The sequence below is a fragment of the Corapipo altera genome, unplaced genomic scaffold (assembly GCF_003945725.1).
Source record: "Corapipo altera isolate COAL_440 unplaced genomic scaffold, ASM394572v1 58, whole genome shotgun sequence".
NCBI lineage: Eukaryota > Metazoa > Chordata > Aves > Passeriformes > Pipridae > Corapipo > Corapipo altera.
Genome location: NW_020884898.1, coordinates 1,873,096 through 1,885,105, shown reverse-complemented (window position 1 = coordinate 1,885,105; position 12,010 = coordinate 1,873,096). Strand labels below are relative to the sequence as shown.

The 12,010-nt window shown below is 38.6% G+C and overlaps 1 long non-coding RNA gene across 1 annotated transcript; it reads right to left on the bottom strand.

The window, feature by feature from the left end:
- Positions 1 to 246: 246 nt before the first annotated feature.
- Positions 247 to 4,344, bottom strand: LOC113949688. The gene is made up of 3 exons (XR_003528525.1): positions 4,235 to 4,344; positions 1,813 to 1,936; positions 247 to 424 (listed from the first exon to the last, which is right to left on the bottom strand). It is a non-coding gene; the product is annotated as an uncharacterized LOC113949688 (long non-coding RNA).
- Positions 4,345 to 12,010: the final 7,666 nt, after the last annotated feature.

The following is a 12,010-nucleotide window of genomic DNA, read 5'->3' as shown; positions in this document are numbered from 1 at the left end:
TAGGACAGGAGGCAAAGGATATTGTAGCCATCTTCAAAGCTACAGGTCTCTGTAGTTTTAATGGATGGTAGAGTGAGATCTGAGACCTTGCCATACATGATAAGCAAAGCAAACCAAAAGACTGAACATAACAAACAATTGTGCCTCTATTTTGACTGAAGACTACTGACATTTTATCATTTTGTAAATTAGGCTTCTTAAACATAAATCTGGGCAAAAATAAATTTTATTACCAGCAACTATAGACATCACATCACATATACCGACATTTAACAGGTCCTTTGATCCTCAGGAAGGATCTTTCTACAGCTTGAATTAGGCTTCAGACTGTATCTCATCCAACCCAGACAGCCATGAGAGAGCAAATTGAAACACAAGATATAAGAGAGCCATCCTGTAGAGCAGCAACCATGAATTCTATCTCCTGGTATCAAAACCAAAGCAAAAGGTAGTGGTCAGACAAGATAGGCCAGGCTGGGCCAACCAGGAGAAACACAGTTCAGTAAAATTGGACTTCCCTGTGCCATCAACAGGCTCCTCAGACATGACTTTCTACTGGTTTCTTGAGGACTTGGGCTTGCTCTGCTCAGACAACCAAAGAAAGTGTTTCAGCCCTTCGTGGGCCTGGCAAGCATTAAGGAGGATTATAAATGTGCTAAGGAATACAATAGGTTGCCTAACACATCTCTCTGCTCTCACACAGGACCAAACATACCTATGCCATTCCTGACAGTTATTATTCCAGCAGGAGAACCCATATCAGACATTGAATACAGACATCCAGTGAAGGGATAACTAACCTCCCAATGACCACATTGGTAAGCACTGACTTTCTGTCAGATGTCCTATTCTGGCAGCTTATCCTGTAGGATGACAAACTTAATTTGCAGTTGACTTGTCTGGATCAGGACTACTGAGAAATTGATTGTTATAATGATATTTTCATAATATTCAGCGTATCCAAGACAGATATTTTAAGAAATGTACATATGGTAAGAACGTATTTTATTGCACTTCCAGCCTTTTCTCTGCTACCATGAGGGTTAGAAACTGTCTGCACTTTCTAACTGCAAGCAGTACAAAATTCAGTACATTTGCAAGAGTACCTGCTTACATGATTTCCTCTCCTGTATTTTGACTTTTACAAGTAGTAGATCACCTCAGTAGCAGTCAAGACAAAACCTAACAACACAACTTTCACCTACATGCAAGGAGTATATTAAACTAAAGCAAACTATGGAACATTACTGCTGTCCAAATAAGAACTTAATGAAGGACTTAATTACTTTTATGAAAACTAGGCCATCGCCAGAATGGTTTTCCTTCTTTAAAACAAATGAATTTTTTTTTTTCCTGAGTAACCTCCTGCTAGCTTCTTGGGTAGAAAGAAAGTATCCTGTCCCACGGAAACTAGGCAGCCTTTCACATTGTGAGACAAGGACAAGTTCTACGCAGAATGTGAACCAGCTTGTGTCTGTAATCACTGATGGCTGTCTACTGGTCTCCTATTCAGTCTTGGATGATGAACTTGCTACTCAGCCCTATTGAGGTGCCACTCCCCTGTGCAAGCTGAAAGCCAGTCAATGATGAGACAGAAAGAGTCGTGTGGATTCTGAACTGAAACTCATAAAACAGGGAGAGCAAAATCAGTCCTCATACTGAGCCTGCCATTCCTGGCATGGTCGTGTAAAAATCTACATGTGGCTTGACAACCTATGTGTGACTTTCCTGCCAGGAGCAGGAAACATGATGAATGCACAAGAAAAACATGGAAGGAGGTAGGTTTATAGGTCTGGAAAATCCTCCATTTACTTTTTCAAGTGGTTCCAACTTCTCATTCATATTAAACACAATTCTGAGCTGTGTTTCCACAGCATTGCTAAAACATATTGCTTTAGGGAGTAGACATTCCCTTTAACAACCTCTGCTCAATGCCCTGCAGGGAATAAATAGCATAGTGTTACTGCCAGTTCAGAAGAAGCAATGCCATACAGGAAATAATGCACACTTTTAATCTCCCAAACATCCTATTTTTCTGCAGTTATTTAAAATTTTAATATAAACTGCAGAAAATGCCCAGTATGTGTGGCTTGCTTTTCTGTGATCTCACCAGGTCCTTCTCATTATAATCATGGAAAAAGTTATTTAACTACATTCACTGAATATCAGTTTCTCAGCACCCACTGAGGAATTTATCTATTTTAATATGCAGCAGAAAAATGGCAAAGCACAGAATTCTATTTATCCAGGAGTGTTTGAGTAGAAGAATGAGCTAGGTTTGATAATGAAATCCTGAGCCTGGTTCTTTACAGGGTGCATGCTTCTACATGCTAGCCTCAATATATGACTAAAACTGTTTGAGCTGGAAAATTCACTCCATTTGCCCTTTATACTGCAAACAGTGATGACTAACTATATCAATGAATCAAACACACAGTGTTGATGCAATCACACCTGGAAAACTGTGCCCTGTGCTGAGCACTGTCATTACCAATGAAGAGATGCAGGTACCCGCAAGAAAGGAAAAAGATTATTAAAGAGGTGGCACAATCGTCTTAGAAAGACTAGGTGAGCTAAGTGACACTCGGCTAGGCCAGCATGAAGAGTGGCAAGTTTACTGAAAGCCCTCACTTGAACTCTGCACTGTATTTAGAGGACCTTGGCTGGGAGGGTGTCTCAAAGCAGCAATGTTCCAGGGGCAGCTGGCCTGCAGGATGTGTGTGTGTATCTTATTTCACGGAGACACCAGGACACCAACAGGATTTACTAGCAACAGCGTAAACTAATTTTTTCAATAGTACTGTGAAAGGGAAAATATACCAAAGGAAAATGTTGAGGATCTGAAACTAAGGCACATCCTTAAATTATCTAGGTCCAATTGCTAGTGAAACCTGTGAGAGATCATCCAAACATCTGACAAACATCTGAGGCATCATTTGCCACTGTGACCAAAACACTTACAGAAAAAATCCAATTTACTGTCATGAGTCTTCTGATGCCCAAATGCAAATAGAAGTGTAGTTAGTTGCAAATTTTCGTGCTTTTGAAGAGACTGCTATCTGCTGTTTTGCAAAGAAGGGAAGAAGGCAGAATGCATACATTACAAGTGCTCTAGACAAGTGTCCAAATACAAAAGCTACTTAAGAAAAAAAAGGAACAATTTCAAAGTAACTAAGAGAAGTTCAGTACCAGCTACCTTATAGTAACAAGCACAAAGCAGAAGAGACCAGCTCTACACAAGGGAAGTAGGGAGGCTAATGAATGACAGTAATTAGGACTAAGAACACATATAATACCTGAACTCCAAACAAGAACCTGCCCCACCCAAGTTATCTTCAGGTAAAGTTTCACACACTGCTGACCTGTGAAAGGAGTGAAGAGGTGCCAAGCTTATACTCACTTCAGTCAGTCTCCAAGAGACCCGGCCTGGCTTTGAACACATCATTAAAAAACAAAAACAAACCCCACAGTGTTCAGCCATTCTGGACAACTCTTTGAGCATCATCTTGTTTCTGAGGTGTAGTTAAGCCACAAGATCCACATCTTTATCATTATTTTAATTCCTGTTTGCTTGCCACTGGACAGATTCCTGCATTCAGTCAGTTAGTAATGTGTGGATATCTGCAGAGCAGATAATCTTTATTTTTGAAGGGTGTATATATTATGCATAACTCATTCCACATAATTATACAGAGTGCTCTCATTTCTGGAAATGACTGCTCTTCTTGTTCCATGTGGAAGTAATAAGATACATTATAACAGGTTCCACAGACTGCAGGAACAGCATGTATACAATGCACTGATGAAATTACAAGCAATCCCTCTCAAATGATTTCTCATTTAAGTTACTGGGAAACAAGATGTGCAGACAAGAGAAGTTTCCTTCAGCACAGTGCCCACTGATCTTGCTCCATTAAGAATGAAGGATTTTGCCCTGTCTAGATTTCCCACCTCTTTTCTCCTATATTTCTCAACCTGACCCTTCCAAATGCCTGTCAGCATCAGCCTTGACCACTCAGTTACCTATATCTCAGTCTTATATACCTTTTTCTCTGTTCTCACTATAAAGGGAACACCGTCTACATTGGGATTCATAAGAATATTCCCTTTTCTTTTCCAGTAAAAAACTCTACAGTAAAAAACTCTCCAGGAAGAATTATCTTAGAAATCAGTCAGCTGGTAAGCTATTGTTTTGCTCTGATGTTTTGAAAAAAATAAATAGTGGAATTAATACCATTTGCCTGTGTCTGTAACTTGTGTCCTTCACATGCAGTCTGCCCTCCTGAAGAAGGTTCGGAAGAAAGGTGTTGAAGCTTCCACATCCTGCAGGTTCATAGACATTGTGGGAGGCTGTGAATGTGAACAGCCAGCTGGCCACAGGCAAGAGACATTTGGCTGCTGGCATGCAGGTGCCATGCTGACATGCCTCCAGGCCTTCTCATGTCAAGGTAGCAGCTTACAGCTCTAAGCCTCTGGCTGTTCACACGCTTGGCTCTCAGCTTGGACAGCCTCCACTAACAGCCTTGCCCTTCTCTTCCAAAGAAAGTACTGGGATACCTCAATTCACCAACAAACAGTAATGCTGCTGTCCAGAGGGGACAGTGTTGATTATTTGAAATTGTGACAGCTCCATTCCCTCTCTCACTGCTAAAATAGTTTAGTTACTGCATTTCTTTTGGGACTCTTACTGACAGTGCACTCGCATTACAATAACCCTACCAGACATTTTGCAATGTCAAATAAGCAAGCAGTCTAGAAGCATTACTAAGCAAATTCCACAAAACATGGTAATCCTCTCTTTCACCAAGTAACAGGAGCTTTCATATGAGTGACCTTAGCTTTGCACCAGGTAATCCAAAGGTTGGTTCCCAGAGCTATCCAAATTATTTTTTTATCATCAACTTCTAATCTGATTTAGGACTACAGTTGCTGTAAATCCCCAAACCTAACTCAGTGGTAAGAGCATACTTAAGACCCACTACTTCTGTTCTCTTGCACCCTTGACCTGCTGGCACAATGGTATTACCTTTTCCTCTAATCCCACCAACATCCCTGAAGTGCTCATGATTCCTCATTCTTTATGCATGCAACCCAGGCATATTTACAAACAAATCAAATACAAAGGGGCTTTGTTTTGAAAGTTGTGTTTATCCTGCAAACTGTAGTTTTTCAAGGAAGCACACCATACTGCTCAGTCTCCATCAGAAGACATGAATCAAGTCTCATAATGCCTCAGCACAAACACAACACAACATCACTGTTACAGCTTCATGCAATGCCTTATTCAGCCAAGCAATCACACAGGAAATTTTGAAAAAGCCCCTGTTGAAGATAACTCAATAGAAAACCTGAAATGAAAAAAATTTGAAATTAAAAGGAAAAAAAAGGAAAAAGCCTTAATGAAACAAATAGAACAAATTGCAGTCAAATGCATCTTCAATCTGTTTCTGCTCTCCTCAGTAATTCCATAATTTATTACCTATGACAATTCACACTAATCTCCCATTAATCTGGAACACTGAGAGTAGACACTATTGAATATCATATGGGAAACAATCTTCAAGATATAAATGCCATGTTTCATGTAAATTTTTACTTCAGGAAGACTTAGTTTCCCTTCTCTCCATTGGTTTCCCTAGATTTGACCAACTCAAAATTAAAATAACTGCACAACAGAGAACCCTCACAGAGCATACATCAGAGGAGGTAGGAAAATATCGAAAGAAAGACCAACACATTTGCTCAGAACACCATTTAGAGAATGCCATATTGATATATTTGGATAGCAGCCAGTACAACACTCCATATAACTTCATCCTTACTATTCCCAGGAAATAAACAGATTTTCTGCAGTATTTGTACTGGTACTATATAAACCATTTTTTCCTGTAGTAATTGTGGATCTTATAGGAGAAACAATGTGAAGACAAAAATGTCTAAAAACTGACTTGTATTTGAAACCATGAGTTGAAATGGCAACAGTTACCTAACAACCTCTTGATTTAATAAGACTTCCCTTTCCAAGTATCTTCTAAGTGCAGCTTTCTTTTTTCTCAACCTGCACAGATATGGTAGATTCCTGAAAAGTAGCAGAAACAAATTAAAAGTCTGTCAGGTTGTTTTTTTCTTTTCTTTAGAGAGGCCTCACACCAGTCAGCTGCATACTCATCCACAGATCCTTTGCTTCCATTTCTCTCCAAAGGTTCATATGGACAAGGCAAAGCACAGATCCTCCCACTACCTCCTCCCCGAACACAGAGAAAGGTACTCAACCTTTTCAACCTTGTTTCCCTTCCAGCTCCATTGCCTTACCAGTATGCACTGGCTATTAGCCCATTTCCCCTTATCTGAAGCTTTATCTACCCAACCTGCTCTATTTGAATGCTTCAGGCACCCATTTATGGGCAGACCTTGGGATATTCCTTTAGTCCAAACTCCAGCCCCTACATGCTACCTCCAAACCAGTAGCAGCTGAAATGTGTTAACTTGTAACTCTGAACCATGAAGGGCATCAGGATAAAGTACAGTGTTAAATTGTAGCCAAAGAAATATGATGTCTCTGCATAGTTTTTGAGCTAAACATCAGAGATCATGTGATTCTGAACACCTCCTTTGGACATGCTGCATCTCTGCTAGATGCTATCAGAGAATGTGGTCATACTCTTCAAAGCAAGAAGAGGAAACCCATCACATTTTGCACAGCACTCTCCACTCATTCAGCGAGAGAGGGGTTGGTCAATCCAGAGGTTATGGTGCTGGCTGCCACTGTGGCAGGAAGTATCTCAAGAAACCCCGTGTAAGTCAATGCTCTGTACAGGTCTGAGATCCCTGACTAAGATGGGATAAGATGCCTGCCTCACAGCTGGGATATGAACTTGAGCTGGGTTCATCCTCCTCAATTTAATAACCAAAAAGTGCAAGAAAGAACAGTTTAGCTGTGCTCTATAAATAGGCTGATCTTTACATTGGGTGCTCAGAAAGAACAGGAATTTCCATATTAAATAATTCACATGTATTCAATACCAGAGGGAAGGAAATAACTTGTGTTCTGTGTTTACACAATGCTTAACACGACTGCCAAAAATCTAAATGCAAATAAATTAAACAGATGAATGAAAACTAATACTCTGCAGAAGTATACAAAAGTTAAATGACAGATAGTTTCAGAACACAGGAGACCACTGAGGATCTTTCCCTAATGACCTTCCTTCCCAGAGATGATCATTCTGTTAAATTTTTATATAAAAAGAGAAAAAGAGAGAGAGAGGAAAAATCTAAACATAGCAGAACTCTTTGCGAGTCACATATATTTAGCTGTTTCCTCCAACAAGAAGCATCTCAGGTTCTCTTTAAATGGGTCAGGAATATATTGGCTGCACCTGAAAGTTTCAGGGACTGTGAAAGCCTTAAAATCTGTTGTAAATCCTTAAAGAGAACTCATGCAAAGTTAATTGGTACTCTCGAATTGTCATGTCTAAATTATTACTTAGTATTAAATATTTGAAGTGGAAGATTTTCAAGGACTGTTGCAACTTTGGAAGAATATTAGGCTGAATTCACTTGAAACCTTGTTGGGGACAAATAATCTGCTTTTTAATTATGAACAAAGTATTAATACTTTTTTTTCCTGTCAGTAATTTTATGTTTTGCTGTTATCTCCAGCTACACAAATACCCACACAGCTGGAATGGAACAACACTGACATTAAGGTAAGGAAGTTAACACAAGTGGTGGCTGACAAACCCAAATGCAATAGCTAAGTGTACAAAAAAATAAGTGCAAAACTAAGTCATCTTTCTAAATATGAATAGGTGGAATTTTATGAAATTTACAGGAAGCCAAGAAAACACTGTTTTCCAAAAGTCAATGCAAAACCATAGCAAAGCCAGTTTTAGATAAATACAACATTCCTTTTGTGTCATACAAATAATCTATTTCTCACATGAACATTATCAAAGGCTGAACAAAGGCAAATCATGGGATAAATCAAGGGATTTATCACTAAATCAAAGAAGATACAAACTTTTTGAATCTATTATATTAAAAACAGGAGAATGTGCTAAAAATATTTTAACAAGTAAACATACTACTTCTGAATTCTCAATTTACTTAAAGCTATAATATCTAAAAAAAAATCTCTGGACAGTTTTACACTTGTCTTCGTGTCATGCAAGAAAATATTTTTAGAATCCCTTTTGGAGGTTTTGGAGGCATGTGCATAAAACAGAGGCAGTAGACAAGAACATGTGTGGATTGATCATTCACACAGAATTTTTCTGTGATTTACAGTAGTGTAGTGATTCAACAAAATATATGCATTACTGGTTAATACATCAGCATAGAGTTAATGCTTAGCTCTAATGAGCCCACAGTAAAGAAATATCATTAAAGCTACCTCTTGACAGTAGGAATGTACAGAAATTATAGGATTTCTTGAAATGTGGTTAACACAGAGTGAAATTCAACATCTGAAAATGTTATACTATCCTAAGCTGTTTTGCAATATCTGTTATGCAATAACCATGCTAAGCATAGTTGCTGTTCTCATTCTGGTAAACTTGAATTTCAGAGTTAATTGTAATTGTTTTTTGAAATAAAAGGTGTTTGTATAAATATAAGGATGCAATTACTGAGATAGGTAGAAATCCAAGAGATTTATGTACATAATGCATCTCAAAGAAAAGATGCTTTGCTTATTATTTTTTCTCTCCCCAGCTCCACAGCACTGGAATGCACAACTCTTTTTGCAAAACGAACCCTCCCTAGTCCAAGTTTTAAGGAGAATCTGGAGGGGTAGAGGTCTAAGCAGAAAGCTAAAAATTTTAAAGTTATTTCCCAAGATGCTCCAGCATAGCTAGCAGCATGTAAACAGTCACTCATGTATGACTACTCCTCACTAGAATCATATAGACCACCCTGCCTGAATGTAATAGGCTATTGTGAAAAGCTATTAATAAACAGACCCACAAATTACCTAGAAAACAGATAAAAAGAAATTGCTTAGAGGCACCCCTACAGGAAGAATTCTTGAAGTGGTAATATGAGCTTTCCCTCAAGGGCTTTATTGAGGTCAGTGAAAGAGCACAGCATCTTCTTTCAGGGATTTAAGTAACATTACCAGCAGTTCACAAAAGGTTTGGGTTTTCTCACAGGCCTAGAGAATAAAAAAAGCTAAGGCACAATTTCGAGTTCACAGGTTGGAGTTTGTTATCTCGTATGCCTTCTCTGTATCTCATTTCCACTCAGGTAGCACATCAGAACACACCCTAGCTACTTTGATAAAATATATGGGGCAGGTACAGGACAGGCTGTTATTGTCAGGGCAAATTACTAAGCAGTTCATCTTGTCAGTGACATTGAACTTTCCTACAAGGCAATGCTGCTCCTCTCCCATGGCATTATTGCAGGTGCCTAAGGTACTGCTGGTTAGGTTCCAAATTCAGAAGATATACTGATGTCATTAAGCTGTATAAGGTTATATTCAATTATAGGGTGAAAGATATGTGCCAGATCGTATTGCTTTGACATTCCTTGCCTCATCATCAGATAAAGGATCCTGCTTCTTTGACTGAGCCTTTCTTGAAGACTGCTGCCTCAAGTTGACCCCCACATTTGTGCTAGAAGTGACTGTGAGTTGCACTCAGGCAATTCCACATGCTTGATAAAGAGGGTCAGCCCTTGGCCTATGGCCTCCTTAAGCAATTGGCAGGATACAGCAACAGAGACAGCTGGCACTGCTTTTCTGCAGAGTAGCTGAATTTCACTTGGGCAGAAGCCATTGCCACCCTTTGCAAAAGCCCATTTGAGGACTTTAAGCAAGTATTTCCAGTTCACATGTCCAGAGGTTGCAGTAACTGTGCCCTTCATAATTATGGAAAATAAACTTTCTCTGTTGGAAAACCATGCTCTTTACTAAGGTCAAAACCCGGGTGGACAGCAAAACATACAAAAAAAAAATGGCATAAGCATTCACGAGAGCAGCAGTAGCAACGCAGAAGCCGCTCTTTTATCCTAGGTGGTAATGTAATATTTCAGAAGGCATTATTACCTCATGATAACTCTACTTTCATTGTATATAATGATTAATGCTAATTACCTTTGTATTTCAGTATTTTCCAGAGAACACTTTGGCTTCCAATGAATACATTAGTGCCTCATTGCTCTAAACACCCTCCTTACAACTTGGTCTATAACACAGAACTAGATACAAAGCAGTAGACGGGTACTGTTTTCCTTGTTTTGATTTTTCTGGGAGATAAGTTTTTTTCTCTGAAGTGAAGGAGAAAATCATTCAATAACTTTCACTTTAATCTAGCCATGAGTGGTATTCTAAGTCTTCTTAATGCAACTACAATTCCAACTCTCTGTTAGACTGGTTTAATGTTAGGACTGTGATCAAAGAATATATTTTCTTCTGTATTCCCAGGCTTTCCCAATAATGTAGACTGCCAGAGAATAGAAAAAAAAAAAAAAAAAAACAAACCTTTTCTGTTTTTTACGGGAACTATTTTATCCCTGATACTACAGCATCCCACTATCCTCAGATATCCTTTATGTAATAATCCACATTAAAAAATCTTGCTTTTACAAACCTCTATTGGATTGGCTTTGACTGTAAGCCTTGTTTTCTCTTTTGCTTCCTCAAAACTCCTGTTTTTTAAGTATTCTTCTACCCCCGCTGAAATCTTATTGCAAGGGAAGTGAAGTACATCATAAGATTGCCTAGGGAGGTGTTGGGGTCTCCATCATTAGAGGTCTTTAAAAACAGATTAGACAGTATCTGTCAGAAATAGTTTATGTATTGCTTATCCTGCCTTAAGGCAGAAGGACAGACTAGATGATTTTCTTTCATGTTATGACTGTCAATAGTATTTCCGTATTTACAACACCTAAGGATGTATGAAAAGAGTAATCTCATATTTCTTTGGGTTAAAGATTTACGTTTGTGGTCTCTAAGATATATTGCAGCAGTTCCCAGTTACCATGCTAGATAACAGTAATATGTTGGATACATGAATGAAGCAATTGTTTATTAAGAATTAACTTTGATAGCAACAACTCATAAGGCTGAAATGATCCTCTGGTCAAAGGAAGTGTTCAAAGGGAATGAACCATCTTAGTTTTCTTTAAGACCATCTCAGACCTTATTTAAGGTTCTGCTAAAGGGCTAAAATGGGATTATAAGGGTCTCAAGGCCTTTCCTTGATGATGTGATTTCCCCCTGTGTTGGCAGACCACCAAGCCATATGCCTCCTTCAAAAGACTGCCATGGACTGATGGCATGTAACTGGTATGGTGATCATCTGCAAGGTAAGCATTTCATATGAAACATGATGGAGAATAATTACTCTTCTATAACAGCATCTTGATGCTATGGGACACAGAGAATTTGTGTAAATTAATACAAATTAAATAATCTTTCCATAGCAACTGTATTATCAGAATCAGTTTTTTCTATTATAAAATATTGACCACAGGGTCATTGATAAACAAAACCAGTCTTAAATTCAGCAGTGAAAAGCTGAGTTTCCATCTGCACATTCCCTACTTGCTTCAAGTCAAAACTTCAACAGAGGGATGTGATTCAGTGAAGCTGTTGGCTCCTTGCACATGAAATTATTTTTTGCTGCTTCTTTACCAAGAATAAATCACACTGTAAATTTGATGCGAGGCAAGTGAATAAACCTTGATTTAGGTAATTCCTTACCTGAAATTTCTACTGCAGGCAGCAATAGACTCAGGCATTTGTGCCACACACACACATACACAAACACACACATACTTTTACAGAAGAGATCTCCAGCTTCAACTCCAACAACTGTGCAAAAGGTCAGCATTTTCCACAACTTTGTAGAAAGCTTCTGTGTAAGTATCTCCAAGATGGAAAGATATCTTCCTACACCAAAGAAACAAGACTTCAACAACAGTGTTTTTAAATCACAGTGCCTGAAGTTATTCAGAGACTCAGATCTTAAAATTCTCAATATTATATGAGTCTAGTACTAATGAT